The sequence below is a fragment of the Stegodyphus dumicola genome, chromosome X2, assembly GCF_044657685.1.
Source record: "Stegodyphus dumicola isolate Sdum_Otavi_A_Nest chromosome X2, ASM4465768v1".
In the NCBI taxonomy this organism is placed as follows: Eukaryota; Metazoa; Arthropoda; class Arachnida; order Araneae; family Eresidae; genus Stegodyphus; species Stegodyphus dumicola.
In genome coordinates, this window is record NC_140781.1 from 17083151 (window position 1) to 17100977 (window position 17827).

General features: G+C 33.6%; 1 protein-coding gene and 1 long non-coding RNA gene across 8 annotated transcripts in view; one reads left to right on the forward strand and one right to left on the reverse strand.

The window, feature by feature from the left end:
- LOC146992691 (uncharacterized) overlaps positions 1-17827 on the forward strand; it is a 289003-nt gene that overhangs the window by 153936 nt on the left and 117240 nt on the right. The gene's annotated exons all lie outside the window — the stretch shown is intronic.
- The window catches only part of LOC146992692 (uncharacterized), a 137176-nt gene that overhangs the window by 54617 nt on the left and 64732 nt on the right, over positions 1-17827 (reverse strand). The window contains exon 2 of one of the 5 annotated variants that reach the window (XR_015039044.1): positions 696-980. The exons of 3 other annotated variants lie outside the window; for them this stretch is intronic. The gene's annotated coding sequence lies outside the window, so the exon portion shown is untranslated. The remainder of the gene's footprint in view (positions 1-695; positions 981-17827) is intronic. One more of the 5 variants, XR_015039045.1, reaches the window with a different exon arrangement.

A 17827-nucleotide genomic window follows, 5' to 3' on the forward strand; every position in this document is an offset into this window, starting at 1 on the left:
ACATCCTTTAGCTTTCTGATATCAGTTTATGCAACCCATTTAAGGCCCCAATTCATTTTCAAATTAACCTCACAGGAGTGTCAACACTTCAGTCGTAATACAACCACTTGTAAATTTCAATAAATAATGACTCAGGCATAGCCTCCATTAAAGAATCTATTAACCGAAAGGCAGGTACTACTGTAACGTACACTCTATGCTTCATGCCCTATGGGGGAAATCAATTTAACTCGGTCCTAGATAGTCGATGATTTCAGTTTATGCCCCTCAAAGTCAACGGCTCCATCTGCGTATGCTTAACCATGCAGGAAAAGGTTGCCAAGTTTGGGAGCGATGAAGCCAAGTTTTGGCTGTGTATCTCGGGAGAGAATGCAAAATCTGTGAAATCAATTCGGGAAACTGCCACTATTTTAAGGCAAATGTAAAGTTAGAAAAAAAAAATAATATATTGATTTTAAGTACTTTAGAGCTATTCAATATAAAAAATGCATATTGGTATTTAACCCTCTAAGCCTATGCCGTCTATGACTCCATAGGCCTAGAGGGTTAGATACCAATATGCCAATAATTCGTCCAAAGCTCTATTCCAACCAGCTGAAGGTTTATCTGTAATTAATACTTTTATTATTTTCTGAGTATGTGATATGAATTTCAAAAGCAAAGTTCAAACATCCAAGTACCAGGAGCCTAATAACCTTAAACTGTTTTATATACCCAATCACTGGTAAGATTGCACTGATGCCGGTGGCCAAAAGGTTAACCGCTAGTATCAGTACAAACTTAGATACTCGTTGAACACTAGTAGTCTAACCCAGATTCAAATCCTGGCGATCGAGCCAATGTCATGGGAATTTTCATGGTTTCCTCCATGTACGCTTTTAGAAAGTCCTCCACGGAGGCATTCCTTCCTTCAAGGCCTTCATCATCATCTTCATGAATGCCAAAAAGTGCTTTGTAATCTATAAATCCAAGCTTTACACCTGTAAATTAAAAAAGATCATGCACGACCTGTTTACCAAGAAATAAAAAAAAAATATATATACTTAAGAGGAATATTACAATTTTCTTTTTTATACACGTAAAATGTGTCTTTTTTTAGGATATTTTTCTTATGTATAAATTAAAAGTAGAAATGACATTATGATAGCAGTTAATGACATCTTAAATGTTTCCTTCGGGTGTATACATTAGTCATTCAGACAGTAAATTTCGGTGCTCAACATTTATGATTTATTGACACGTCTTGATTTGATGACATGCGAAATAGCTAAATAGCTGAGTTTTAATGAGATCATTTTTATGTAGCTTATTAACCTTTCTATAAATACTTGAATTTTATAGCTGGATGATTTTAAAATCTAGATAATATAACGTCATAGGTAAGACAAGGCTAAATTTTTTAGGGTTTTAACAAGGTAAAAAAAGGGCGTTCTTAAAAATTAATTTTTTACATACCAAGATTATGTATATGAGCATGTTAGGTTTTTAATTGAACTGTTTAAATATCATAGCTGCTCTGTTGGCATGATGGCCATAGCCTTGGATTCGGGTTAGAATACCGGGTTTGTAAATTTTAGTGCTTAAAATAGTATATCGAGCCGAAATTTCCCTCAAGAGCTTGGTAGAGGGGCAAAAGGGTTGGGGACTCTTCTATCGGTTCCAATGGGGGTTCTTCTACAAAACTGGGAAGGAGATGGGCAAACTCCTAATGTCACCTACAGCCTAAGCTACACTGTCACCAAAGCCTAAGCCAATGACAGGAGCAATCCTTGCTATTGGTTACGATAAAATTCGTGGACTTACTCTGCGTTTCTGTCAAACAAGTGAGATAAGTCACAAAAAATATCACTCTTTGAGCGTACTTCCATCGCAATGGCTAAGGTTTATAACTTAGCTTTAATATATAACCTTAATTTAAGAGTTAATCAATAAATTAACTTAAATCAATAAATTAGTTTAATTTAGGACTTAAATTTAAGCATATCTTTCCCGTGTAAGGTGAAATTTATTTCCAGAAAGTCAGTTTAAGGAGGTAAAATAAAAAATATTCTTTTATATTCAGACAACTTCGGTGATATTTTACACAATATTTATTACTTTTTAAAAGAGAAACAAAATGCTGTTTCCCGTTTACTTGCCAATAGAAGTTTAATTATTTTAGCATATGGAGAAAATGTAAGTTTTCTCCTTTTTTTCGCATTTAATGTTGATCATTTATTCCTTAGGTATAGTTTTTTCTACATATTCCGTTTAACAAAAATAAACTTTTAAAAATGTCAGAATTATTGTCTTCATTGCATAAGAATAAATAAATTAATAAACTCCCCGCATATGTAATAAAGCAAGCTTTATAACACTATCATTCAAAACTGTAAAACACAAATATAGAGTAGATACTTCTTTGTGTGGGTTTTAAATTTAACGGTAGAAATAAAATTTGAAAAACATGTTTTTTCTAATTATGAAATTTAGTGGCCATCACATTTTTGCCACTTTGTGAACAGCAAATACTCGTAGGCGTAGAATAAGGTTTTGAGTCAAGGCATGACAGTGAAATATTTTAACTTGAACATTTCATTTTACAGCGAATTAAATGGTAGAGCATTTGATGCGATAACTCCGCCAATATGAAAGCAGGGAAACTTATCCCATTTCAGGCTCACTCTAATAAATCATAGATTCCTCAACCAGAATTAGCAGATTGCTGTTATCAATGGCGTTCAGACAAACGACCCATCTGTGCCTAGAATAGAGGTTGGGGCTTTAGAGCAGAGAGATGCGTTGGGTCTATCATCCAAGGTTCATCCTATTGTGTGAAAGTGGGGAGCTGAACAAAGGGACACACCGTGCAGATCAAAGGAACGATCAACGTTTGGCCAAGTGGCCAAGTGTCTGTATCTACCTACGCCCTGACGTCATAGGGATTGCTCTAATCAGTTGTCACCATCTGTTTGGCCTCAGGATGGGTTCTTTCCGCAATGAGGGAGGTGGAGGAGATCGTTTCATCGCCCATGTTTAACGCGAAAATTCAACAGAAGGTTGTCTCATGAAAATCCCGCCTCTCTTGAGGGGATCGTTTAATTATTTCCCTCCCCCCCCAAGCCCCCATGCTTTTGCCTTCTCTCTTTTTAATTGAGTTGAAATACTTTCGCTCTCCTGTCACGAGGGGGATTTAACAAGTGCAATGCAATTATATGAGTAAATGTAATAAATGTTAAGGACAAAATATAAAGAATTGTGGAAACAATTCTTTCTCTCTTTTACAGACTTTTCTCTTCGATCCGATCAACTCTGAAAGAGCGAAAATTCATTGTAATTATTTCATAGTGCATTGAGGGTGCAGATATTTATAGAATCACAAAGTAGGAAATACGAGGGCCATCCAGGAAGTAGATTACGTTTCCGTCTGTGTCCGCTAGGGGCGGGGCTAGCGCGGCCATCTTGGGGTCAGAGCGTTGCGCAGCTCAGTCTGCATCTAGCCGTGCTAGTGAGAGGTTCGTGCTGTGCTCCGTTCAGATACTGTGACGGTTTGAAATGTCTGCGTTAATTGAAAATCCCGCGAGCTGCGAGGTGCGCTCAGTAATAAGGTTTCTGACTGCAAAAAACTGTAAACCGATAGAAATCTATCGGCAGCTTCGTGAAGTGTATGGGGACAACATTATCACTGAAGGTGGAGTGCGTCAGTGGGTCATAAGATTTCAAAATGGCCGAACCAATGTTCACGACGAAGATCGAAGTGGGAGACCCAGCATAGTGACCGCCGAACTTCTCGAAAAAGTCGATGCTAAAGTCCGTGAAAATCGAAATTTCACAATAACGGAACTTTCTTTGAGTTTTCCACAAATTTCGCGAAGTTTGTTGCACGAAATCATCAGCGAAAAGCTTGGTTACCACAAGTTTTGTGTAAGATGGATTCCAAAAATCTTGACAGAGGACCACAAAAATCAGCGAATGGCTGCAGCGTTGAACTTTTTGGACGCTTACCATAAGGATGGTGACTCTTTACTCGATCGCATCGTTACTGGTGACGAAACATGGGTGAAACATGTGAACTGTGAAACGAAATTGCAATCAATGCAGTGGGGGCACACAAGTTCTCCCCAAAAACCCAAGAAATGCATGCAAACAATGTCGGCAAGGAAGATGATGGCGACTGTTTTTTGGGACAGAAAAGGTGTAATTTTGGTGGACTTCCTGGAAAGAGGCACTACAATAAACTCTCAAAGGTATTGCCAAACTCTCCAAAAACTCAGAAGAGCAATTCAAAACAAGCGCAGAGGAATGTTGAGCTCTAAGATCTTGTTGATTCACGACAACGCCCGGCCCCACACGGCAAATGTCACTCGTAAAGTTCTTGAATCTTTTAAGTGGGAGTTGTTTCCTCATCCGCCGTACAGTCCCGACCTGGCACCGAGCGACTTCCACCTATTCCCAGCAATGAAGAAGTGGCTGGCTATGCAGCGTTTTGATGACGACGCACAGCTGCAAGAAGAGGTAACGAAGTGGTTGAAGGCGCAGGCGGCCGAATTTTTCGACGAAGGAATTTCCAAGCTCGTACATCGCTACGATAAATGCCTTAATTTGTATGGTGACTATGTAGAAAAGTAGTATTTGAGTGTGGCTTTCATCTGTATATAATAAAATTTGTTTCCTATACTTTGTTTATTTTTTTATTCCAAAACGTAATCTACTTTCTGGATAGCCCTCGTATTACATTTGGAAGAGCACTTGATAAACAAATCACGAAAGCTTGGTTTAAAAATAAGTGTGCAAGAGATTACAAAATAAAAACTAGACACTTACTCAGAGATTAATTATGTTTCTTAACATATGAAATCCAAGAACAGGTTCCATATTATTTTGTAGGCCTGAAATAAAAGTTTTGTAAATTTTAAAATTTCGAGTATGTTCCTCTAAGTGCCAGGCCGTATCCTGAGTTTCTGTAAAGGGCAAGTTACTGAACACCAAATGTTTCGAAAATGATATTTATAGATGAAAATTAGAATTACATGTATTTGAAAGTTTAATGCAGCATTTGCGTATTAATATGCTGTGAAACATTACATAATTTGAAAAATAATTAAATGCTTATAAAAAAATTTTAAACTCCTCAGAGTGGAATGGAAACTTTTCAGGTAAGGTTTACAGATAGTTTACATCATAATTCAATTTTGCTTCATTTATGCAGATCGCACAATTTCCAAGAGCAATAAGCAAAGAATTACATTATGTATTGATAAAATGTTACGTTAATTATTGGTAAAACTTCAACAGTGGTATAGTTAATGCTGATATTAGCAAATTTAACTACTCCCCAATCTTAGAAATTTCACTGATCATGTTACCAATACTGATGGTATTTTTACCATGGTATGGTTCTCCAAGTTTATTATTACATACAGTATGAGTGTGCCTCTTGTTTCGACCTTTATATGTACATTCTTTTCAGATTAGGATAAGCATTTTTTTTTTTTTTTTTAATAATTCAGGTTTATCATATTATCACAGGGGTCTCAAGGGACTGCTCTGGAGAGTTTTCTGTAGAATCTCTATTTTCAGGGTTCTAGAAAAACTGGTATTAAATTATTTTATAAATTTTATTTTATGGAATGGGAAAACAAATGTTTAAACTCTGAAAAACTGTCAAAATATATTTTGAATTTAAATATTGTTCGAAAGAAAGAATGTGTTATCTTGAATGATATAGGACGTAAATATATTCTTGACTAGACTCGGGCGCTTTCTAGAATATCTCTTCATATTTAAACTTCAAGACAATATCCTTGCTTGAACTGTGGAGGGGTGTGGGGGTGTTCAGCGCTTCCTTGAGAGATGCTTATTATTTCAAGAATTTAGAAATATGTTTAAAATTAATTTTAACGATCCATTCTTAACATTTATTGGATTTAAAAATGTTTGTCGTTTGATTATGAAATCTATCAATAGTGGTCGCCGGGCAGTTCGCGTTCTTGCTTAGGTTTTGTTTTGTGTTGTGTGTTCATGTTCGTGTTTGTGCTTGTTTGTTTGTGTTTGTGCTTTTTTCTTTTGTGTTTGAATTTATGTGCTTCTATGTATTGTATTGTCCATTTCCTTTTGCTAAAACCTAATTATGTTCAGTTAGTTATTTTAATTTATTCTTACTTTCCTTTTGTGAAGTTGAATTCAGCCAGCGTTATGTTTGACATACTTTGGGGGTGAATGTATATTATTATTTATTTTAGTTCCTTTATTAACTTTTTAGTTACTCGGACTCAGGCTTCTCGTTTTACGGATGTCTAATATAAATAAACGTAAATCTTATACTGACTTTTATACAATAATTATAAAAGTGATTTGATAGATTATAATTATTATATGTACAATTATAAAAGTTAATTGATAGATAATTCATACACTGCCGCGTCGCTGGTTGCCCTTGTTTGTGGTTTGAGCGGGAGGGGCCCGATACAGCCAAAGAACCGTCTCCGAGACGGTTAGGTGGTCTGGGTTCGCCCGATACTGGTACCATTGCAGACATATAAGCCTTCTTTGGGATTCGAACCGAACTCCAGTGATACGGCAATCAGAGTCACTAACCAATAACTAATAACTAACCAATAACCAATAACTAATAACTAACCAATAACTAATAACTAACCAATAACTAATAACTAACCAATAACTAACCAATAACTAATCACTAACCAATAACCAATAACTAACCACTAACCAATAACCAATAACTAATCATTAACCAATAACTAATCAGGGTGACCTTTTTTGAGAACAAATACATAAAAAATAAAGCAAGTAATAAAAAAGGATTAGAAGAAAAAGAAGGTACTTAAAGAAAAAAGATTGAAAAAAAAATAACAGAACTTTTAGGATTAAATTTCATTATTTCTTACTGGAAATTCGAATCACAATGAGACTAATGAGAGCCTATCTTTAGCCACACAAACGGGGTGACAGTAATGATAAGTTTATTGAGTAATCAAAATGAATAGCTTTGCCAAAAATAATCATGACAAAAATTTACTGGCCCACCAGCGGCCGAGCGGTAACGTCGCTGAACACTGGTAGCTCGGTCTGAGGTTCGACTCCCGTGAACGGGCTGGCTACATGGGTGTTTTCGTGTTTTTCCTTATGTATATGATATATATGTGTATGATATATATGTATACGAGTCAGCTTCCCTTAGAAAGTCCTCCAAGAAGGCATCCCTCCCTTAAGGCAGATAGCCCTCGAGTGGTTTGCCGCAATCTAATAAATCCACACCAAAAATTTATCTCGTACCTGTTGTATATCAAATTCCTTGTCATATATCACAGATGTTCCGTGTGAGGTTCTTTTTTCCAGGCGATCTATATAAAGCCTTTAGTCTAGTTCAGTCTATACATATTAAAGCACATCAGATGTGAGAAACACAACGACTCTGGCAATGCGGATTTTGAGTATTTAAATGTCGGATGACACTTATCGCACAAAACATTGTCGCATGCCGCTCCCACAAGGTAGAAAAGATTCGCAAGGAGTGAGGGCCAGTGGATTTGGAAGCCACTGTTGTTCGCTACTTTGGACTAAATGTATGGGATCACAAAAGAATATGGCATAGAGCATCTGCTAATCTGTGACAAAAAAACTTGAAAAATTAAAGTTTAATTTGTTGTATAATGCGCCAGTTTAGTTTAATGTCTAGCTATACCTTTTATAACAGGAAGGTCTTTTTTGACGTAACCCAACATATTGCTTGCTATAGTTTTCATTAATGAACCTATTATATGCATCACAATATTTACCGTAAATAACGTACAGAAAAGTGTTACACTATGTAAAGTCTGGTGGCCAAATTTCCAATACAACTGCGTCATTAAATTATATCGATACAAAAAAACTGAAAAATTCCGTAATGCCTTCGGCGGAATTCGAACCCCTGATCTCCAGAATATTCATCCAACGTACCTCCAAATGCATCACAAAGCCATGCGGCTAGGAAGAAGAAAATTCCTCACATCGTCCCACTTTAAAGGAAAAATAGTAAGGAAAGGCCTCAGCAGATATTTATCGGAGCAGAAAACAATAAAAATTAGTTACGTAATCGCCGGGGTTCTAACTGTTAGTCTGACGTTCTATAGCAATTACACCATGAAGGCACACAGTTAGTGGAATGAGGAAATGCCTTATACAGTAACAAATTCTATTGCAGTTGAAAATGATTTTATTTCCCAATCTCCTAATTCCTTTAAGCGTTTGTTTATAGTAAGTGTATTTCCAAGAGCAAACGGGAGAATAAATCCAGTTTTAGTCTTAAGGAAACATCCATAATAATACTCAATGTTAACAACTACGAAAGTGTTGATACGTTCAAAACTAGATTTTAAGCCTAACTTCTTGTTTATTGCCCATGGGAGGGATTCAGAGTTACACATGTCTTCGAGGGGAAACAGTACAAACAGTAAGAACAACACAAAATCGCCTGAAAGCTGTCTGGGTCTTTATTTTTAGAAAATAAACTTTCGTCACAAATTTTTTAAGATATGTACGAAAGTAAACAGACTCTATTCAAAACCCTTGACTTTTATTTTTTGCTTGAAAAATGATACGCAAGCTTTATGCTTTCTTTTGAACGAATGTCAAGAAGCTTCAGTGACGCATTAGACATTCGAAGCGCAGTTTTATATTTTAATTTTTCCCAATAATAATGTGTTGCAATCAAAACCTTTAAAAGTCACTCTTTTCGAGTTTCTTTCCAGGTAGGAATGTATTGAAGTGAAAAGCGAATTATAGCATTTTTTACGACTTTCAGATCGGCCAATTTATAACAAGTATGAATTTAGATGAGACAAATACGAATCAGATAGCTACAGGGAATTTAGAGTATTTGCAAGGAATACGTACGTACCGTGTAGAAAGAATACCTTTACGAGTAGTATCAATGTGATAGACAAGTTCAAATCAAATAACTGTTTTTGAGTTTAGTAACGGGAAATTTTGGTAAGCAAAATGTTTCGAAATAATGATGTTAAACCTAATGATAGCTACTATGCGAAAGCTGGCTGCTAGGGCAATATACAGAATGTTGACTTAAAGACTCTCTAAAGACTAATGAAGCTAATGGATTTTTAACTCCAGAGTAATATATTTAATTTACTTTCTGTAATTCATTTGATACCAAAATAAGTCAAAAATCCCCCAAAACTTGGTATTTGCAGCTAAAATAATGTTGCGAAAGTAATCCACTAGAAAGTTTTTGCACGAGTAATAAGTAAGCATGCATTATTCTAATCTTTTATAAAGAATTCTAGAAACTGTATTTTAGAATTATTAAATTGAAATGTTCTTCAAAATTACCTTTGCGATTAACCCTTTGCGGCACAGTGTGTCCGGTCTGGACACACCTAAAACTTTCCTTCTGTACGCGCAGAAAAATTGAATGTAAAAAGATTTATAGGTTACTGTAGGTTACTCTGAACCTTCTTTATTTATAGTAGATGGCAGCTCAACACAAACCAGTCCATAATTTTTAGCCATGTTTAGTTTTTTAAGACCCTCATTTTTCAAAGAAATCTTCCAGATTTTTTTAGGGTAAAAGGAATTGTTTGAAAAGAAATTTCTATGTTAATCTCCTTATTCTATATTAGTTTTAAATTTTTACCTTGAAATCTTGCCTAAAATCAAACGGCGAACCCTAGGTGTGCCCAGACGGAGCTCACCGATAATCTAGGACAACTGAGAGTCTGTATTCTTTGTTTCTCTGCATCTCATGGGTCCGTTCATTGACAACAATGCTTGTTTCAGCACTGTTTTCGAAGCTCTATTCAATCAGTGTGCCCAAAGTGGGCACAGAATTAAAAGATAAGTGCTATCTTCACAAAATTTTACTTGTGTACTCCTCTAGGCCTAATTAGACTGCCTACCTCTTTTTTTTTTTTTTTTTTTTTTTTTTTTTTTTTTTTTAAATCAAAACTCCAACTTTAAAAGGTAGCGTGCCGGAAAGGGTTAAGCGCTGAGACTTTTCTTAACTACAACTACATTTTGATCTGATTCTGATTCATAATGCTTGAGGTATCAGATTTTCGTAGTTTTCGATTTGTGTAAGTCAAGTGCGAATCAGGTTCCATTAAAAATCCTCCTAGGAATCCTTTTCACTTCATCTGATATTTAACTTACTGAAAATATGTTTGCATATCCCCTTATTTTTATTACATAAGATGACAGTTAAAGTTTTAAGACACATAAGATGACAGTCTGTTAAAGTTTTAATATCTACTGCAGCTTTTATTATATATGAATGAATTTTCTGATCTGATATATTTTACAATTAATAATCATTTTTTATTGACACGTTCACCGTTTTCTTACTTGCTTGTACGAAGTCAAGGAAGCATATAATCGCGAAAAATGTTGAGTATCATATTTCAACAGAAATATCCATTTTGACCTTTTTCCCGCGTGATGCCTGTACGTATGGACAAAATAAAGGCTTGTCTTTTCCAAATCGGATTGCGAAATGGTTTTAAAATAGAATCAAAAGGGACTTTTCCGTGTGTACGCATGTATGTATGTATCTTACCTAACTCAAAAGCGAACAGCCGACAAAACGTTGAAATTTTGTATATGGGCTGCTACAGCATGTTTTGCATCTCCTTTTATTTATATATAAAAATGCATAGGATATTATATGCACCTCCCTTTTATTATACGTATATATGAACCCACTCCCTTAGCCGGCCTTTTTTTCCCAACGGTTGGTCACAATCGTATACTTCCAATTACAGAAGTAGTATTTTAAATGACGAAAATATTCATGTTTTGGCAATGTGAAATTTAAAAAAAGAAAAAAAAAAACTGATTATCAACAAATAACGAAATCTAACTTTTAATGCGGTCTCTGGGTTCCTATACTCGTATTTGGGAAAGTTTTAAACTCGTTATGAAAAAATAAGCTTAGAAGTTTGACTTTGACACGGGAAATGTTAACCATCATATTTATTTTCAAAATTTGAAATCTTTTATGCCATTTTTAACTTGCTTTTTGAGATCGGTAAATTAAATTACAAAAATTCGAAATAAGTTTAAATGAAATGCAGCAAGATATATGTATAATGAGGCTATACAAGGAAGTCATGAAGTGTTCATATGAGATTTTTTTAGAAGCATGTTCATTCCAGTTTATAAAACAAGAACTGACTAAATTAAAAAAAAGTATCGATAGCGCATAATACGATATAGTTGCTCTTTACTTCTAAGCGGAATTTAGGCACTTTTGTTTTTACTAGGGAGTTTCCCGTAATAATTCTAGATGTTTCAAAAATAATCCACTATAGTTATTTGAAATGTAACTCATAATTTCGAGATATTATTTATTACCAGTTGATCCTCTGTGGGTAAGAAAACTTTTCGATCAGCTAGCTATTCTAAAAACTGAGCATAATTAAAATAGACAGTTTGAAGTGCCTAGCTGGTACTCAGCGACGCCTCTCTGTAAATCCAAATCCCCAGTTAAAAAAGTGAAAGGTGGACAAAGAAGTTATAATAAAAACAGCCTTTTCCTATTTTTACCATTTTCTTGTTAATCTTGTGAACATGGTACATTTCATGGGGAGGACTTAACAGCAGGACGCTGCTGACATTTAGGGAGAATTCTGTTATCGCCCGAGCTCTAGTGACAGATAATCAAGAGGGGACAGAGATCAGGGTACAACCGCAGAGAATGACCCCGTCCGCCCCCTTAATCAGATACAACCGCTTTCTGCCCACCCGATAAATACTCGGCTAATGAGCGCAAACAAGATTAGGCCAACTGGCAATTTTTTGGGCTTGTTTTTTATTGTCATTGTTATGGGCGAGTACATATGAAAGGGCTGAGGGGAAGCCGGTCGGTGAAGTTGTTTCGGGCTGGAGAAATGAGGTATTATGAATTTATGGGGAACGAGCCGCACTAGGGGTCAGTTCTATTTGCATAATTTCCGATGCTGTTGAAAAGGGGAACTCCCGACTTTGGAATGGAAATAATTGATTTATTTCGTGCCGAACAGCGAGGATGATAAATGTTTTAACAAAACTTCAAACTGGTGCGAAACCGTTCATGAAATCTTCACCTGAACTACAGGGAAAAATAAGATAATATATATCATTCTTAAGTGCCTAATAATACAACCATATTTTTTTATTGTAATTAGCATTAGTTTTGGTTTTAGAAGTAATATTAAAATCGTCATTTAATTTTTCTTTCAGTAGCAATTTACAGGCTCAGTGTATGTCTGATAGTAGGTTTGCAGCTTTACGGGTGTTCAGAATAGTAGGTTTCATTTTAAGTTTACAGGCTCAGTGTAGATGAATATAGAAAGTTGTATTATTTAACTTTTTAATTTATTTAATTATGAATATTTTATCGATACATTTAATTTATTTGTAAAGCCTATTAGACGTAAGGCAGCGAAAAATGGAGAAATAAATTGTGACCTTTGCAGGATTCAACACGCGGGTCTTCCAGTCACTAGTTGGATATTCTAATTACTTAAACTACAAGAGGACTCAAGGGGGGCGAGAATTCCTTGCATATTTATACTTTATTATTCTATCATTGAATTCCTTATAGACTTAACTCTTTTCAGTTATATGTGTTCTCGTTTGTAGCTGTGTGTGTCATTGCAAAATTTCATACTCTTTTAAATTTTCTGTTTTGAACATTTAAAAAGAAAAAAGGAATTGCCTTCAGAAAGATTAACAATGTTATCAGATGAAAAAATGAGTCAGAAATGGTTACATATATGACATAAATGTACTGTGATACTCTGTGTTTAAATTCAGGCAAAAAAGCAACAAAAATATTTTTACTCTTTCAAATAAGGAACCTGTATTCGATTGCTCTCGAAATATAGAATTTATTCAAAATCTACACCAAGCTGAAGTTTATTTTTCCCTAATTTTCCCTAATTTGTAAGATTTCAAGGTAAAAATTTAAAATTAATATAGAATAAGCAGATTAGCATACAGCCAAAATATAACACAGAAATTTCTTTTCAAACAATTCCCTAAAAAAAATACCATAAAAAAAATCTGGAAGATTTCTTTTCTGTGTTTTACATTTCTGTGTTTCTTTTGAAGTGTTCTTTTGTTAAAGTGTTCGCTAATAGCCCACGAAAACAAGCAATAAAACGAGTTTTGTTGGTAGAGGTACATATAGTTCATTGTTTTGAAGATTTAGTTTTCCAATGGCATTATCTTATTTCTTGTAGCTACAATAATGTCTTCAAACGTTGCTATCAAACTTGTAACCATATTTCTGACAAGTCGTGTAAATGTAAACAAGTAAGGAAAATACCTAGAAATTGACATAGAATGCTGACAAATAGGGAAAATCTTAAATAACACCATAATGTATAAGTTAGCTGTTTAACTGATTAATAGTCATTGATTGAAGATATCTAATCATCCTTAAGAAAAGAAGTCTTAAGTTAACAAGAAATTTTATAATCATAAATTTAGCTCATCTATACCACTTGAATAAAAACTGACAAAAATTTGTTTCTTTAAAAGAAACGTTTTATAAATAAAATTTCAAATATTGTGCTGTTTATAAATGAATAGCACGATACCGCAAATACCGTGTTATTGATTAATGAAATAAAATAATAGATTTCATAAAATAAAATAATTTTTTTTCCTAAAAATATGGAATTGTGTGGACCACCTTGTGCACGGTAAATGAAGATTAACGTATTAATTCCGTACTCGTCAAAATTAACCCTCTGTAAAACAATATGGACAAAACAAAATAGAAATGCTTTGAATCCTTTGTTAATTCTTCTTGAAAATGAATACATTCATAGAATGTTTCGATTTTATCGCAACCAATTTTTAAACGAAATTATTTTATTTTATTTATTGCTTGCTTAAGAAATGAACATGTAATTAATTATTTTACCATGTTATTTTGCTTAATTATAAGATTTTTTTTTGTTCCATCCACATATGCAAAATTTATTTTAGAGAAACATTCAGAAAGTATAAGAAGAAAGTTTCTTAAATTAAGAAAAAAATATTATAATTATCATGATATTTACTGTTTGTGCCAGTAGACACATTTTTAACACTTTCCGGCACGCTACTTTTTAAAGTTGGAGTTTTTATAAAAAGAAAAAAAAAAAAAATAGGTAGGCAGTCTAATCAGGCCTAGAGGAGTACACAAGTAAAATTTTGTGAAGATAGTACTTATCTTTTAATTCTGTGGGTGTGGCCCACTGATTGAATAGAGCTTCGAAAAGAGTACTGAAACGAGCATTGTTGTCAATGAAAGGACCGATGAGATGCGGAGAAACAAAGCATACAGACTCTGAGTTGTCCTAGATTATCGGTGAGCCCGGTCTGGGCACACCTAGGGTTCGCCGTTTGATTTTAGGCAAGATTTCAATGTAAAAATTTAAAACTACTATAGAATAAGGAGATTAACATACATCCAAAATATAACATAGAAATTTCTTTTCAAACAATTCCTTTTTTACCCTAAAAAAAATCTGGAAGATTTCTTTGAAAAATGAGAGTCTTAAAAACTGAACATGGCTAAAATATATGGACTGGTTTGTGTTGAGCTGCCATCTACTATAAATAAAGAAGGTTCAGAGTAACCTATAGTAACTTATAAATCCTTTTTCATTCAATTTTTCTGTGCGTATAGAAGGAAGTTTTTAGGTGTGTCCCGACCGGACACACTGTGCCGCAAAGGGTTAATAGAAATGGCAAGTTAGCTATACAGTTCATCCATTTTTGATGATTGCGTAGATTTTTACATTTTAAATGTTTGTTTTCTATGTTGTATTAATCCATGTATTACATAAAAAATACATTCTTGTCGAAACTTTTCTTAACAGAAATTAAAGTAAATTTCATAAGAACTCGAAAGAAAATTTAAAAAGAATTTGAAAGTGTCAGTATTATGAAATTTCTGATTGAATTTTAAGATATCTGCATGCGATGATAACTGAGGCATATCCGAGTGCCATAGTTTCGATTAACTCTGATAAAACTATCATTTAGCATAATATTTTTCTCTGTAAAGCTTTTTCTTCACGTATTTCGATTGATTTGTTTTGCCTGCTAAGTTCCTATTCTATAAAAGAGCGTCTAATCACATTCTTTAGTTTAGAGTTTTATTCAAAACCTAGGCCAAAATAAAGTTGCTGTTTTGCTTAATTTTAAATTTTACTTTGACGTGCTTCTCATCCAAATCAAGCTTAGATTTTTATACTTCAAATCTATGATTTGTATGTCATGTAAGATACGTTCTTGATGAAATTTTTAATAGAAATTGAAGCAGATGAATTCAAAATTTCAAAAGAATTTGAAAGTTTCAGCATTACAAAACTTCTGATTGAATTGTAAAAATGAATTGTGTGTGTTGAAAATTAAGACATACTCGATTTAACTCTGAAAATATAATATAAAAATTAAACTTTTAAAGCATGCGGTTGAGTTTTATACTAATTTTTTTCAAGAGTTTGCTCTCTAAAGCTTTACTTGATATATTCCGATTGCTTTTCCGGATTATTTTTCATTAATTCGCTCTCAAACAGCATCGATAATTTGTGCAATATTACATATAAAAGTTCTCGACAAGTAGGTTTTAATATGTATATATTTCTGGTATTGTGAAAAATCTCACTTCAGCAAAAGTTTGTGGGGAGATAATAGCAAGCTGAAAAGAAACGTTATTTGAAGTATGAAATTAAAGTTGCTAGAATTTTTTTTAAAATTTATTATCATAAAACTATAAGCATGAAAATTTTTAACTGAAGTTTGCTCAGTTATTATGTATAATTAACTCTTATTCATCTTCAGATTTTTAATTCATCTGAATGCCTAGATTACCTGTTAAAAAGGTACCAAATAATTATACACTTACTGTATGAAATTTGAAAGAAATGCGAAAAACTTCGTCAGACAAAAATTTAATCGTTCTAATCTCTCTCTCTCTCTCTCTCTCTCTCTATATATATATATATATGTATACGCGCGCGTGTGTGTGTGTGAAGATTAAAAACCGAAGGATATTTAATTAATAACTACTACTAATGTCACGCAAAGGGATGCTAAATTAAGAGATAAAATATATAAAATTAATATCGACCGAAAATGGTAAACTACCAATTAAAATATACATATAATGAATGTATACATGAATCTATAAATGCAATTATATATGTATATAAATTGTAGGGTTTATTTTTATTTTTTTAATATAAAAGAAATACACACGTATAAAATAATATCAGCCTTTTTTTTTTCTAAATCCGGTATGATTTAAACAATCCGTTGAATTGAGAACGAGTGCTTTTTATGCGTATTGTCAGTAATTTTTTTTTAATTTCTCGTATTGACATCGAAATGATAAATTTGTGAGCACAAAAAAGAAGGAAAGGAAGTGAAATTAATTATCTAATCAAGAAGCCTTCAAATAATAATTCGGGAAGCCATTTGAATTCAATCTTAAATGATTTACGATGAAAGTTGCCGTTGCCTAAGCAAACATATCTTCGAAATCTGAGCATTTTTGGCATATAACGTAGTCATCCTTCATGACCCGTGCTTTATAACATTCAGCTCTAACGCGTATTTTGTAACGTTCAGCTTTAATCGAAGTGGTCCACTGCAGAAGTTCTGTAAGCTAATAGATACAGCTGTCACCTGTCGGTCACGAGTAGATGGTCGCCATTGTGGAAAACATCACGTGCACCCCATCCGCTTTTGAGTTCGCATCCCAGTATGGTTGAGAGAACGGATGCTTGTTGTATTTGACCAAGAGACACCTGCAGGAAATATCATCTTTTAAGTTCCAATTAATTTTACTTGACTTTTTGCCTTTTCGTTATGGGAAATTCGGGATTTAAGGCCGTTAACCGTCTATACCCCCCTCCCTCTTGAAACGTATTGGTTGCGAATGTTTTCGAATATCCGCGAAATAAAATTCTTTTTATTTTTTCCCTCCTTTGTTTGCCAGATGAAACATTCGTCTTTCTCAGTTTAATTGTTTATACCTCCTGTTTGCGAGCTAACATTTACTTGCGTATATAGTCTAATATTATGTTTAGTCCAAATGTGTAATCTGAAAACACTCTTGCGCAAATATAATCTGTCATAGCTATGTATTTCAGTGCCAAAATTTTGTATTTAGTATCCCAGAAAAATGATTTTAAGAGACGTTATTTTATTACCTATATGCGCAGTGTTTGATTAGCAAAAGATGTAACAGATGATGTTTGCCAAGAGATTCAACACTCGGTACAAATTTTATTCTTTTGATACTAATTGTGTGCAAAAATTTTTATGAATGAAATAATTTAAGTAACCAGATGATGAACTATCAAGAGGACATTAAAACAATTTGATAGAAAAATTAGGTGAATGTAATTATTTGTTATTCTTTTAATGGTTTATTTTATCCTTCGAATAAAATTTTCGTGTTTCAAGTGTAATTTATGTGCTTCTGTTTTATGATTATTTTGCTTCTAAACTAAAATAATTTGTTTTTAAGCTTTACCTATTCCTAATTAATTTTCTAAGTTACGTCATTCGTTGAAGGTTTTACGCATTTCAGTGTTAAAATATATGTTTTTTTTTTTTTTTTTTTTTTTTTTTTCAGTGAGACATGTTAGTTTTTGGTAGTATTCTTTTATGTTAAATTGTTTTTCATGCATTTTTTTTCATGCATGTCTCTATGGTAATCCTCCAAACATTCTAAAGTTTCCATGCTGAAATTTTTAAATGTTCGGTGTGTCACTGTTGATGGGTTTACGAAGTGTTAAGCTTTGCTTTATCAAGATTCGAACCATAGGTTTTCCAATTGCTA